The following is a 15,175-nucleotide window of genomic DNA, read 5'->3' on the forward strand; positions in this document are numbered from 1 at the left end:
TGCTTTTATCTTTGTACCCATCAGATGCAAGGACTTCTTCCTCAGGTTTCTCATATATTGTTTTGGATTAGAGTGCACCAAGGTGGAAAGTTGCTCACTGTTGCATCCCAAAAAATGGAAATCCACCAAACTGGGGAAAAACAACCGAGGATCAGCCAAAAGCCTCTGTGATGAGGCTGAGGATGGAAAAATGGGGATTAAGAAAATGAACATATGACCTCACAGATGCAACTGAGCGTGTCCAGAAGGACATTAGCATATATGAATAATTTCTTGGAAAAGAATGAATATGTATGCCCGTGTACTGCTTGTGCATGTTGGAACAGTTCAAAAGTTCAAATGTAGAACCTGAACTTTGAGAGAGCATGCTTGCTTGTCACGTATCTGGGGAATAAAGGAATACCACTCTGTGACACCACACTGGAGTTAGTTTTATTCCTAGATTTTAGATGATGGAACATCAACACTTTTCTTTATTTCTTTATTTATTTATTGCATTTAGGGGCATCTCTGATTGTGATCAACTTTTGTAAGACAGCAGATATCTGTCTCATTTCAGTGCTGTACAGGATTGGTTTTCATCAGTCGGATGCCTCTAGCCCTGTCTTGGTGCGCCTTTGTGCTTTTCTCTGAGGTGTGCTCCAGTTTTTAAGGCTGGACAAAGGAGGAGGGGAAGTCAGGAAGGATGTGGTGGAGACCTTGTGGAGGAATGAGTGCCCAGAGTGAGGGAGAAGTCCAGGCACAGAGACAGGCATTCATCCTGAAATGCAGACTGAACAGGTCTGTGGTCAGGAAACAGAGCTGCCTTCCAATCCCTGTTGTAGAAGGGCTGTAGGGTCAGGAGTTCTTCAGGCTTTTCCACCTTGGAGCACTATAGGATACTTCAGACTGAGATTGGGATTCTTGTCACCTCTCTTCCTCTGAGCTGATCTCTGTGACAACTTTACAGGACGTTTGCCTGGTTGCTTTCAATATGAAACCCCTGCAACTTCTCAAGAGGTGACAAGTTTTCTGGCAAGTGTGATCTTATCCCAGCTGCTGGAATGCTGTCCTGAGGGAACGAATTCTCTGAAATGCATTTTGTTTTCCATCCCCACATGATAAAAAGAAGATCATCATAGTATCATAGTCTCATGCGGGTTGGAAGGGACCTTAGAGATCATCGAGTCCAACCCCCCGGGATTCGAGCCTCCTGTGTAGCAGAGCGGCACTTCTACCACTTGCGCCACAGGGGGGATTCGAACTCAGGGCCTCCGGTGTTGCAGTGCGGCATTCCTACCACTTGCACCACTGGGGCACACAAGATAGGAAGAAAGAGGACAGGAAAACAACTTCTTATTTTTTTAACCTCATCTACATATTTTTTAGTGCCTGAGATCTCTATTTATTTACTTTCCCATCAAAGAGTAAGACTCCGATAAGGAGTATTCTGCTTTGCTCACTGATGTGTCTGCTTGCTTCCAGCTGTGTACAGTGTGCCTGACAGGGATGCTGGAGGGAAATCTCACCGAGGTGGCAGAGTTTGTTCTGCTAAGCTTCACTGACAACCCTCAGGTATGAGCCCTCCTCTTCACTCTGCTGCTCCTCATTTACACTGCCAGCCTGGAGGGGAATTTCACCATCATCATGTTAACCCGAGTTGACTCTCACCTGCAGACCCCCATGTACTTTTTCCTCTGTAACCTGTTCTTCATTGACATCACCTACTCCTTTGTGATTCCTCCCAAGACACTGGCCAATCTGTTAGCAAAGAAGAAAGTAATTTCATTTCTGGGCTGGACTGTGCAATTTTTTCTTCACTCTTTTTCCATCAGAGCTGAAGTTGTGCTCTTAGCCGTGATGGCGTACGATTGGCTTGTGTCTGTTTGCAACTTACTGTGGTATGCAGTCCTTATGTCCAGACAGAAGTGTGCTCAGCTGGTCTCTGTCTCATACCTGTGTTGATGCATCAGTTCAGTTGCCCACACAGCTTCCCTGTTCAGCCTGTCCTTCTGCGGGTCCCGTGTCATCGATCACTTTTTCTGTGACATCTCCCCACTGCAGCAGCTCTCTTGCTCTGACAAGCGTTTTGCACAAGGGTTACACGTGGCCTTTGCTGCAGTGGCAGGCTCGGGCACTGTGAGCATCATGCTAATCTCTTACCTGTGCATCATCTTTGCTGTCCTGCAGATTCATGGTGCCCGAGAAAGGTGGAAAGCCTTTTCCACCTGTGCCTCCCACCTGTCTACTATCACCCTGTTTTATGGGACTCTCTTCTTCATCTACTTAATACCCGTTCTCAGCAGCTCTGCTGATCAAGTGCAAAGTGGCAGCTGTGTTTTACACACTGGTAATCCCTGCGGTGAAGCCCCTGATTTACAGCCTGAGGAACAGGGAGGTGAAGGATGCCCTGAGGAGGTTGATACAGAAAGCATTTGTCAATAAGTAAAATCCTCTCATGGAACAAATCTGAAGGTATGTAAGATTAGGAGGTGACTACACAGAGTATAACTTGCATCTTGTCGAAAACAGCAGGGAACCTCAATGAGACAGCACGCTGCTCTTTCATTTCCCTTGGCATAGAACTCCTCAGAAGTAAGTCAGCAGAGAGAAAGTCCAGCCACAGTATTAACACCCATCAGTTGTCTTCACTGTCAGAAAATGTCAGTTGGGGTCCTGAGAGACAGATCCCAGTTTCCTCCCACAGGCTCACTGCAGTCTCCACAACTCCCACAGGCTGTTGAACATCCAGCTATGCTCCTGAGGAACACAGCAGAAGAAATAAGGACTTAGGGTGAAAAACCTTCCTGATGTCTTATTGTAAGCCAGATGTTGTGATATCCAGTGTTACTAAGCATCTTTGAGGTGAAGGGCTGGAAAGGAGTAGCTTTCTGAAGACACCCAAAGCAGAGAAAGAAATGTCAGGTAAATAGAGATGATTTTCTTGTACTGAGAAGAAATTGTGTATAGGATATGGCAGGATTGTACAGAAAGTCATCAAGCAGCTGTAGCAATAAGGCAGAAGTCCATTCCCAACTCAAGAGTATGATCCCCATCACTGTAATCTGCTTTGTGAGGAATATTCCAAAAACTAATAATGTAAGAATGACGGTATACTAAGTTGTACCAAGCAGTTGCATCACTAGCTCAAATGAAGCAGCACCTAACCTTTGTAGAAGTTCGTTCTGCATTTGTATGGCCTCATCCACAAAATGCCCAGGTCCAGCCACCCGTCTAGGTTTCCTTGCTGGTTGTGTAGGAAGAATTGTGTCTCTTGAGAACTACTCCCTCTCCTCAGGCACCTTTTTTAGCAAAGGTGCTTTCTTTTTGAAGGTTTCTGCCTGCCACAGAATGTGAGCAATGACAAGTATGGAGCAAAACACGTGTCACCCAGCTTTGCTTTTCCTGAGAGAAATAACACTGTGCTCACATTCCTCATTTCCAAGCTCTGCTTAATGGGTTCTGTTTATTCCTACGTAATCCTTTCAGCTTTGCACATTAGTTAAGCATCTCCCAGCCAGTAGAAATAATAGTAATGTTCTGCTAAAAGATAAACTTTTTGCGAAATTTATCTCCAGAGCTTACTGTGTCTTGCCTTGTAGTCAGCTGGGATTTCAGAGATGTTTTGGGTAGCCTGCTCTGCAAGCAGTTAAAATCTTTTAGACTGGGCTATTCCTAATGAATTACAGACAGTCTAGAAAGTGGAGTTTTTATCTCCAAGGCTTATATCTGTAAAGGCTGTGCGGAAGGAGAATGTCTGCTCCTAGAAGGTATTGGTCAGGGCTCTTTACCTTTGTCCTATCCCTACAGACCCCCTTTAGATATTGAAAGGACACACTCAGGTCACCTCACACCATTCTCCAGGCTACACAGCCCCAGCTCTCAGCCTGTCCACGTAGCAGAGTTGTTTCATCCCTGGGTTCCTATTTGTGGACCTCCTCTGGAGGCACTCTAACAGCCCCATGTCTCTCCTGCACTGAGGACTCCACATCTGAACACAGTGCTGCTGGGGAAATCTCGCCAGCACAGACCAGAGGAGCAGATCCCCTTCCTCTCTCTGCTGAGACAAGTCCACCCATCTTATTACCAAGGAAAGCCTGCTGGAGAGAGTTGAAAAAGCACTAGGAACACACTCTCAGCGGTATGATTTGAGCTTTGAGTGGTCCTGCACGAAATCAGGAGTGGCAGTTAATGATCCTCATTAACTGTTCAGGTTCAGGTTGTGCTATGATTTCATGATTCTACAGACTTGCAGGATGACTGTCACTTGTTCTTGGGACTGCTGTCAGTTTACATGGGCCTTATGGCTGTGGTGATGAGTTAGCTACATAGAAATTTTGGCCCTAGTACAGGCAGAGCTGATGGCAGGAGTCAATGCCCAGCCAGGTGTGCCCGACCCAGCCCAGCTGGGCAGGGATAACAAGGTAACCCACAGGGCCATTGGCTTAGGCTGCAGCTATCTAACACTGCTGGAAGATGTTCCAGCCTTGTCTCTGTGCCTCTTCTGGATCCAGAGCTCAAGGTGGGCGAGCAGAACCTCTGTGGGAGTTGTGTTTTAATCCAGCAGGTGCTTGAGCAACATATGCTCATCTGCTCACTCCCCACTCTTCCTAGTGATCACTGATCAAGAGAGGGTGTCACTGGTCATCAGGGGGCTTCATTGGTCATCAGGAGATTTGAGGCGTCCATGGGAGGGGATGTGCAGACCTTGTTCTGGGAGATGGGGCACTGATGCAAGAGGACTAAAGCAAACCCAAAGGAGGGACAAGTGGCTGCAGTAAGACTGGGGGTAAAAGGAGGGTGATGTAGTCACACTGTGTCCATGGGTCAAAGTGTAACGAGTTTGGGATGAATTGTATGGAGGAGCTGAGAGAGAGCAGAGGGAGGGTACTCGAACTGCTTGGCAGCATGAGGATCTCCATCCTTTAGGACTTTGAGGCAGATGATGAGAGAGGGTGGTGAAGCCCACAGGGGTGCAGGACATGGTGTGCATGGCATGGAGCTGGGGAAGCTTCCCAGCACTTTGAGGTGACCACTGCCAGGCAGGGACAGATCCAAGCAGTCCGTGCTGAGCATGAGAACAAGGACACAGACACACAGAGTGTAGCTTTGCTGAGGGATTTATTGATCATCAGAGGGTGTCATTGATCATCAAGGTCTTCATTGGTCATCAGAGGGCAACGCTAGTCATCAGAGGGCAGCAATGGTCATCAGAGGATGTCAGAGGGCATCACTGGAAAGGAGGAGCCTTGTCCCTGCAGGGTTTGTCCCCAAGGACTTAGGGCAGGAGAAGGACTGGCAGCAGCCAAGAGACCCAGGGCAGGATGTGGGTCCCCTGGGGACAGAAGCCATAGCCCCTGTCCCAGCTGCATGGTGACTCTGGGCCATCCATAGGGCACCCTGAGCCTTCCCCCTCCAGATCTGTTCCTCTGCACATCTCTGTAGACTGCAAGCGAAAGGCTGGAGGTGAAGAGTGGCCAGGTCCCCCTGGAACTGGTCAGGGACAGTCCCCTCCATAACATCAATTCCCAGCACCTGATGCCCAGTCCTCAGGGCTCCAGATACAGCCAGGGTCCCCTAAGTCCCCCGTGGGGTTGTAAGCATCCCCGTGCTGCTCACCTAGACATGTAAATCCAGGGCCACACGTCTCACGCGTGGGGGATTCTCCTCAGTCCTGCTGAGCACATCCTGGGGAAAAAGGGGCCGTCAGGGATACACAGAGGGTATGGGGAGAATGGAACACACTGTGGGCAATAAGACACAGTGGGATACCCTGAAGGTGCAGGGACCCATTGTGGGCACAAGAACAGCATGGCCAAGGCATGGTCCTGTAGCCAGCTCAGCCCCAACTGCCCCCCATTGCCTCCTTCCCCTGACCATTGCCCTCCCACATCTGGAGGGAGCCCAACAGCAGCCTTGGGGCGGCAGGAGGGTCCCCAAGTCTCAGGGGAACTGAGAACAGCAAGACATCTCAGCCCCATCCTTGCCCCAGGGTCACCCAACTCACCAATCCAGGAAGGGCAACAGCAACAGGTGGTGGCACCTGGGGAAGAAGAGCCATGAGGCAGCAATGAGGGAACTGTGAGTCTGGGGGATCACAGGGTGACCCCATCCAAGCAGCCTGGTTGGTCCCAAGGCTGCCCCCAACCTCATGGTTGCCAAGGTCTTTGCACCTCTGCCCATGGGCAGGAGCCCAGGGCTGGGGTTGGGCATAAGGACAGGGAAGGGCTTTGGGGGGCCCAAAGGAGGGGAATAGGGGTGCCAAGAGTCTTGGGGGTGCTAAACAGAGAGGAATGGAGAATGAGGGTAAATGAAACACAAGGGATTGGGGACCTAAAGAGATGAGAATTGGGTTGCCAATTAAAGGAGATCTGTTGGTGCAAAAAGGATGGGATGTGGGGACCCAAAGAGATGGCATTTGGAACAGCCAAGAAAAGGGATTTGGGGGAGCCAGAGAAAAGATGACTAGGGTGCAAATGGAAGAAATTTGGATGTGCCAAATATAGGGGCAGCCTCTGCCAGGCAGGGACAGACCCCACCTGCTCCTTCAGAGCTCCCTGCAGGGCCATCCTTGGGCACAATCAGCATGACTGCCCAGGCACTCACCACAGCAACTTCTGAGTCCGGCAATTGCACAAGTGACTGTGGGGAGAGGAGTAGGAGAGAGAGTGAGAGATTGCGTCGGGGGTCCCCAGTAGCCAATCACCTCCAGCCCCAGCCCACATCCCCCACAGATGCTTCACCTGAGCTTCCACTGTGCAGCACAGGGCAGCAAGGAGCATCACGAGGCTGAGCACAGCTGCCTTCATCTTCCTCTGTGCTCTGGGAGCTGGGTGAGGCTGCAGGAGGCAACGTCTGCATTTATCCTCCCAGAGCCCCTCCCACTCCCCAGATGCCCCTGGGCTTGGCAGACTCCCCTGACATGGACTGAGCCCAGCATGCAGCCGTCCCCTTCCTTGGCCCCAGGAAACATGAGGAAGCCAGGGATCAGAGGAAGAACACTGAGTGCTGGGATCCTGATGGCACTGAGCCCAAAGCCCTCAGGTCCCAGCACTCAGCACACACAGCCTTTCTTTCACCCAGGACCACCCAGAGATAACACTGTCCTCATATCATGTCTTTGTCCAAGGACTCATCCCTGAGTTCTGTCCTGTCCTGTGAAACTACAAGGTGTGAGGCTGATTCTTTTTGGGAACTAGGATACAGCATTTGGGGAAACTGGGAGGTGAGAGGGTAATAGGGACATGGGTAGTGAGGAACTTATGGAGATATTTGGAAGGCAAGGGGACACAGGGATATGAGGACATGAAGATATGAGAACATCATGTGATACGAACACATCATGGGAACATGAGTATGTCACGGCAGTTTGGGGAAGTCATGGAGATATGGGAAAATGGGGACGTGCAACCAAATGGGAACTTCTTGGTGACAGGGATCTGGAAGTTTGTAGGTGGGGCCATCATGGCCAGGCTGGATGTAGCTCTGGGCAGCCTGGTCTGGTGGTTGGTGACCCTGCACATAGCAGGGTGATTGAAACTAGATGATCATTATGATACGTTTAACTCAGGCCATTCTATGATTCTGTGTGGGCAGTGGGGACAGTTGGGTGATAGGGAAACATAGACACAGGAAGGTTGGCAGTGTTCACTCAGTTGCTTTGTCATCATGCTGGAGATCAGGAGTGAATAACAGAACTTGGCTATGGCTGATTGGTTTCCTCCTCATTTATTGCTTCAAAACCCAAAGACCATGCCTTTTAGAATCATGGAATCTCAAAATCATGGAATACCTGAACCATGGAATCACAGACTAGAATCAGCGAGTCATGGAATCACAGAGCCATGAAATCACAGCACCATAGAACTATAGAATCATGGCATCATTCAGGTGGGACAAGACCACTTAAGTCACGTCAGGAGATGTGTCATGCATTTTCTGCTGTCTTTACATAGCCAAGAGCAGAAGTCCCCATGTTACATCCAGATATCTGCATTGCATGTCTGAGATGGCAGTAGTGCTGCCTCTGTCCATGAGGACAGTTTGCCATTAGGACACGCAGGCACAGAATCCAAGGCTGAGGGTGAAAATTGGCTGAAGGTACCTGAATAAGATCTGAAGTCACTGGGCTGTGTGCCTGAACTTCAGAGAACAAAGGTGTCCTATGGGTTTTGTTCCCATGATGGTCCAGCCTCCTGTCATAGCTTCAAAGAAAGTGAGTCTTGTTGTATCTGGATGAAAGGAAAGAAATAATAGAGAGCTGATAAATGGCTTAGAACTGCAAACAACTCAAGGATTCTACAAGGAAACATGATATGCCAATTTGAAGTGCTTCATCTGACAGAACAGCCAGCTGGTCACAGCTTTCACGGGGCATTTCCCATAAACAGGAGAGCTGCTGTAGGTCAGCTCTGAGAAGAACACTTGAATGTTTACGTTGGAAATTGCCCAGAGAGCAGCCAGCTGGAAGAGTTTCCTTTGGGCTTGTCATGGTTTAATAATTTTGTAATTTTTGCTATCAGTATTCCACATCATAACATCATTTAAAGCATGAATAATTTTACTGAATCTGCAACTTACAGAAGAAGACTACATCTCCCAGGGAACAACACGATAGGTCACGGGACCTGGACACTATATTAACTCTGTCGCAGAACAGACTGACGTTTTTTCGAGTTCTGGCGTTCAGGGGAGTGTGTGGGAGCCTTCACCGTCTCGCCTAAATTTCACAGTAGGCCTCTCGGTTACGGGACTCATTCTCTCTCCTATTTTGCTTGATTCGTTAGCCCAATTTTCAATTTTCAATTATATTGTATTATATTGTGTTATCCGGTATTTCGATATAGTATTTAGTAAATAAGTGTGCCTCCTTAGATCGTTGCCGCTGTTTTCTTTTCCTAATTAACTTTTTCCTTTCGGCCCAGGGCCCCTCCGGGGCCCACGGCCCCTGTCACGGACGCAGGTGGATTTTTAGTTCAAACCGTGACAGGGCTGCTTCTGCTCTGTGCAGTATTTGTCAGAGCTGATCAGTGCTGCCTCATTCACTACACTTAAATGTAACGTGGCATTATCCCTACTCTGGGGTGCTTTTGGAAAGAACCAACCAACTGCCCGTGCTGCCATCAGTGAGGAATCTTGACTGAGGTGAGGTACAGGCTGTCTTTGAGATCAGTGTAAAGTAGGTGGGTGACATTTGATAGCAATTTTATGTGAAAGGTTCTCCTTGGGAAAACCCCTCGGCTGGTTTGATGATATCTAAAAAGAAACACTCAGGCTTTTGTAACAGTCAAACACTGAACAAGTGAAATGTGACATGGTTGGAGTTCTCAGGCTGCTCATCCAACAGCCTCCCCTGCAGTGATCTCCCCATCATGGCATCATTTAGGTTAGAAATGACCTCTCAGGTCAACCAACTGTTACCTCAGATAAGAGCTGCATCAGAAGTAATGCCTCGTCTTATGTTACCTGGGCTGTAAAATCAAAGGCGGATGCTGGAGATGTGACTGTAGGGGCTGAACCTTCCCAACAGCATCTCATTACGTGTTGCTGCCAGGAGACAGTTGTCAGCAGATGGGCAGCCTGACAGAATGGCATCTGACGTGGAAGTGCATATGAAGCAAAAGTGTGTCATTCAATAACTACAAGTGGAAAAAAGTTACATTCATTGACATTGACCAAAACTTGCTGAATGTTTCTGGAGACCAAACAGTGGATGTGAGCAGAGTGAGCGAGAGGGAGGTGTGTTTCAGCAGTGGTAATGATGACAGACAGAGCGACTGCATTTCCTTTATTCTGTTAAGGTTGACAAAGAGCCTAGTTCATTATGTACACTGTGTTTGGGCTACACTACAAAGGGTTTCAATTACGACTTAGTAGTGAAAAGATTGCAGTATTTTTTAAAAAAGGATAAGAATAAATTACACATATAAAATGGCACAAAAAAAAAAACAACAATAAAAGAGAGCTTGATTCAGTAAAAAGCTGCATTACAAGCCATGAATTCCACAAGATGGGCAGTTCACTGCTTTTGAAAGAAATTGGTCATCGCTTTCCTCACTGCATCCTTGACCTCCCTGTTCCTCATGCTGTAGATGAGGGGGATCACTGCTGGAGGAACCACTGAGTACAGAAGTTCCACTGGCAGATCCAGGAGTGGGGAGGAAATGGTCGGGGGCTTCTGGTAGGCAAAAGCACCAGTGCTGAGAAACATGGAGACCACAGCCAGGTGAGGGAGGCACGTGGAGAAGGCCTTGTGCCGTCCCTGCTCAGAGGGCATCCTCAGCACAGCCATGAAGATCTGCACATAGGACACAACTATGAAAACAAAGCACCCAAAGAATAAACTGGAACCAAAAAAGAGAAACACAACTTCCCTGAGGTAGGAGGCTGAGCAGGAGAGCTTGAGGATCTGTGGGATTTCACAGAAAAACTGGTTGACAACATTGCCTTGGCAGAGAGGCAGTGAAAACGTGCTGGCAGTGTGCAGCAGGGAATGGAGAACCCCAGTGCCCCAGGCAGCTGCTGCCATGGTGGCACAAGCTCTGCTGTCCATCAAGGTCCCGTAGTGCAGGGGCTTGCAGATGGCAACATAGAGAGACATGATGGTGAGAAGGGAATACTCTGCTGAGATGAAGAAGACAAAGAAAAAGAGCTGTGCAACACATCCTGTGTAGGAGATGGCCCTGGTGTCCCATAGTGTGTTGGCCAAGGCTTTGGGGAGAGTGGTGCAGATGAAGCTCAGGTCAAGGAGGGCCAGGCTGAGGAGGAAGAAGTACATGGGGGTGTGCAGGCGGCGGTCACAGGCTACGGCTGTGCTGATGAGGCCGTTGCCCAGGAGGGCAGCCAGGTAGATGCCCAGGAAGAGCCAGAAGTGCAGGAGCTGCAGCTGCCGCGTGTCTGCCAACGGCAGCAGGAGGAACTTGCTGATGGAGCTGCTGTTGGACATCTGCTGTTCCTGGGCTTGGAGTCCTGTTCAGAGAACAGAAGGTAATGACAAGTCCAGACTATTCTCAGAGACACTCCTGCTATGCTATAAAATTTTCTGTTCCCTCTGGAAAATGATCATTTAACACCATAACTTGTATTTATTTCCATGAGCTTCACCATCCCATTAGGAGAAGATTAGGGAGCTCTTTCTCCTCATTTCCTAATCATACCCCAGCCTCCAGGATATTTTCCTCTTTACTGCAGCTGTTCTTCGACACCCCAGCCCCAGCCTCTGTGCACTTCAGTTTGTCTTAGAGAAATCTGCCTGTTTGCAGGACAAGTGAACTATTAATATCTGCAGAAAACAAAGAAACTATAACCTAAGCTGGTTATATCCTTTTAGGTAGATGAGGCTGACTCATAACCTGTGTGACTGATTACAAAACAGCCAACTGACTGGAGAAATATTGGGGAGTCTCAGAGCCTGGCAGGCAGCAGAGTCCTTGTCCCAGCACAAAGTCCTTGGGGCACAGCAGGGACCCTGCTCTACAGGACAGCCTTGGGCACCTGCCTGCAGCCCCAGCAGCACAGCCTGCAGCCATCCTGATGCTGCAGCACAGAAGCCCTCAGCTGGAGCAGAAATCTTTTTCCACAGTAAAGCAAGATGCAGTGCCTACAGACAGATCTTCTATGGGATGTCCCCAGATTGGTGATCCCTCCTGAAAAAGCAGCTGTGCTGCCTACTGCAAGAGACTTACCATGTCGTGGTCTGTGAGAAATGCTCCTCCAGTGAGCTCACAGCCTGCTCACACCATACACACTTTGTAAGCTCTCTCTCCCCTCTCTTCTGTCCTCATATCACCTGCAGATCATGACCCAGCCCTGCTGTTCTGTGCACAAGAGTGGTTCCTGGGCACAGCTGTCTCTCTGCAGCGCTCCCCACTTGTAAGAGCTCCCTGTGTCTCAGGAGCCTGGCCCTGCTCAGCAGCAGAGTATGCCATGTTTATCCTTCCCACTCGTCTCCCATGAGATGTCCCTGGGTCTTCATGGCCAACAGCTCCTGAAAGACAACAGCATCATGACTGTACTTTGAAATCTGTTAAGTTAAACACCATATTTCAAGTGGTCAGTGACTAATTCCAGACATGTGGTGAGTCCTACCAGAGTGTGTTTGCTGAAACAAAAGGGGTACGCAGACAAGGACAGGGAATCCTAGAATCATAGAGTCACCAAGGTTGGAAAAGTCCTAAAAGATCATCCAGTCCAGCTATTCACCTATCACCAGTAGCTCCCACTAAACCATGTCCCACAACACAACATCCAGTCATTCCTAGAACACTTCCAGGTGGCTTGCAGAATCAATGGGGTCAATGGGGCCCATATGGGGTTGTGGGTCCTTTATGGGGTTGTGTAGCCTGAATGGGGTCAATGGGGCACATATAGGATTGTGGGGCCTATATGGGGTCTTTGGGGCCGATATTGGTTGTGGTGCCAGTATGGGGTGTATGTGGCCCATATGGGGTCTATGGGACTCATATGTGTTTGTGGGGCTTATATGGGGTTTTGGGCTTATATGGGGTTGTGGGGCCATTATGGGGTCTATAGGGCCCATATGGGGTTGTGGGGCCTGCATGGGGTCCATGGGCCCATATGGGGTTGGGTGGCCTGTATAGGGTCTATGGGGCTCATATGGGGTTGTGGGGCCTGTATAGGGTCTATGGGGACCATAAGGTGTTGTGGGGTCTGTATGTGGTCTATGGGGCCCATATAGGGTTGTGGGGCCTGTATGAGGTCTATGGGTCCCATATGAGGTCTATGGGGCCTATATGGGTTTGTGGGGCCCATATGGGGTTGTGGGGCCTTTATGGAATCTATGGGTCCCATATGGGGTTGTGGGGCCTGTATGGAGTTGTGGGTCCTGTATGGGGTGGTGGGGCCTCTAACGAGTCTTTGGGGCCCATATGGGATTGTGGGGCCTGTATGGGGTCTTTGGGGACCATATGTGGTTGTAGTGCCTTTATGGGGTCTATGGGGCCCATATGTGGTTGTAGTGCCTTTATGGGGTCTATGGGGCCCATATGGAGTTGTGGGAACTATATGGGGTTGTGAGGTCTGTATGGGGTATATGGGGGCCCATATGGGGTTGTGGGGCCTGTATGGGGTTAATGGGGCCCGTATGGGGTTAATGGGGCCCGTATGGGGCTGTGCGGCATTTATGGGGTCTATGGGGCCCCTATGGAGTTTTGGGGAATGTATTGCCTCTATGAGGCTCATATGTGCTTGTGGGGCCTGTATGGGGTCTATGGAGCCCCTATGAGGTCTATGGGCATATATGGGATTTTGGGGCCCATATGGGTTTGTGGGAAGTATATGGGGTTGTGGGGCCTGTATGGGGTCTATGGGGCCCATATAGGGTTGTGGGGTCTGTATGGGGTCTATGGGGCCCATATGGGGTTTTGGGGGCTGGATGGTGTCTATGGGGCCCATAAGGGGTCTATGGGTCCCATATGGGGTCTATGGGTCCTATATGGGGTTGTGGGGCCCATATGGGGTTGTGGGGCCTTTATGGAATCTATGGGGCCCATATAGGGTTGTGATGCCTGTATGGGGTGTATGGGGCCCATATGGTGTTTTGAGGCCTGTATAGGGTCTATGGGTCTTATATGCTGTTGTGGGGCCTTTATGAGGTTTTGGGGCCTGTATGGGGTCTATGGGGCCCATATGGGGTTGTGGTTCCTGTCTGACATCTGTGGGGCCCATATGGGGTTGTGGGACCTGTATCAGGTCTATAGGGCCCATATGGTGTTGTGGGGCCTGTATGGAGTTGTGGGTCCTGTATGACGTGGTGGGGCCTCTACGGAGTCTTTGGAGCCCATATGGGATTTTGGGGTCTGTATGGGGTTGTGGAACCTGTATGCTGTTGTGGGGCCCACATGGGGTTGTGGGGAATATATGTGGTTGTGGGACCTGTATGGGGTCTGTGGGGCCCATATGTGGTTGTGGGGCCTGTATTGGGTCTATGGGTCTCATACGGGGTAGTGGGACCTTTATGGTGTTTTGGGGCCTGTATAGGGTCTATGGTGCCCATATGGGTTTTTGGGGCCTGTATGGGGTTGTCTGGCCTATATGGGGTTTTGGGAACTGTATGGTGTCTATAGGGTCCATATGGGGTTTTGGAGCCTGTATGGGGTCCATGAAGCCCATATGGAGTTGTGGGGCCTGTATGGGTTCTATGGGGCCCATAAGGGGTTGTGGGTCCCATATGGGGTTATGAGGCCCATATGGGGTTGTAGGGCTGGTATGGTGTTTTGAGGCCTGTAAGGGGTCTATAGGGCCCATATGGGATTGTGAAGCCTGTATGGGGTCTCTGGGGCCTATATGGGGTTGTGGGGCATATATGGGGTTGTGTGGCCTGCTTGGGATTGTGGGACTTGTATGGGGTCTTTGGGGCCCATATGGGGTTGTTTGGACTGTATGCGGTTGTGGGGCCTGAGTGGGGTGTATGGGGCTGACATGGGGTTGTGGGGAATACATGTGGTTGTGGGACCTGTATGGGGTCTATGGGACCCATATTGGGTTGTGGGGGCATTTATGGGGTTGTGGGGTTTGTATGAGGTTGTGCGGCCTGTATGGGGCCTATGGGGTCCATATGGGGTTGTGGCGCTTGTGGGTTTGATTTAGGGTGAGTTTATGATTTAATGTGAGTGATTATTTTCAAAAAATTAAAGTTCTGATTTAAGAATCACTCTTTATCCTTTCAAAAATATAATTTACTTACCAAAATGATGTTTTTAATCCCTTAGAATTGCACTGTATCCCCAAAATACATTCATATTCATCATAAAGATGACATTATCTCCACAAAATGATATATGGCAGCAAAATATGACACACTACTTTTAGAATACCACAATTCCTCTACAAAATAAGAGCGTTTCCCCTGAAATACCAGTATCAGTTACAATTTTTGATTTTAACGCACGCCGTTCAATACATATAACAAAACTAAAAAAAATCTCCTTGCAATGATTTGATTTTGTTTCCAAAATATTACTTATCAGGCCTAAAAATAGCATTTTCTAAACAAAATACTGGTATTCATTTGCAAAATAAGACATTTTCTTTACAGAATGATGCTTTCTAGCAAAACATCATAGTTACACTTCCACATAACCTCTATTACTCTATTATTATTATTATTAATCTTATACATACCCTTAATAACAATTCCACATACATTTGCCCAATAGACCCCATATAGACCCCAAAA

The 15,175-nt window shown here is 48.9% G+C and overlaps 1 long non-coding RNA gene and 1 pseudogene across 4 annotated transcripts; one reads left to right on the forward strand and one right to left on the reverse strand.

The window, feature by feature from the left end:
* The first annotated feature begins 1,488 nt into the window (after nt 1–1,488).
* LOC146755109 (olfactory receptor 5AP2-like) lies at nt 1,489–2,428 on the forward strand (annotated as a pseudogene).
* Nucleotides 2,429–5,083: 2,655 nt separating this feature from the next.
* On the reverse strand, nt 5,084–6,840 carry LOC146755110 (uncharacterized). 4 transcript variants are annotated; one of them, XR_014938398.1, is made up of 5 exons: nt 6,723–6,840; nt 6,586–6,621; nt 5,987–6,022; nt 5,599–5,667; nt 5,084–5,439 (listed from the first exon to the last, which is right to left on the reverse strand). It is a non-coding gene; the product is annotated as an uncharacterized LOC146755110 (long non-coding RNA). The 4 variants fall into 4 exon arrangements; XR_014938399.1 differs by having other exon boundaries at nt 5,084–5,472; XR_014938400.1 differs by having other exon boundaries at nt 5,084–5,234; nt 6,723–6,839.
* Nucleotides 6,841–15,175: the final 8,335 nt, after the last annotated feature.

The sequence above is a fragment of the Coturnix japonica genome, chromosome 36, assembly GCF_054131305.1.
Source record: "Coturnix japonica strain WE chromosome 36, WE-NBRP24, whole genome shotgun sequence".
Lineage (NCBI taxonomy): Eukaryota > Metazoa > Chordata > Aves > Galliformes > Phasianidae > Coturnix > Coturnix japonica.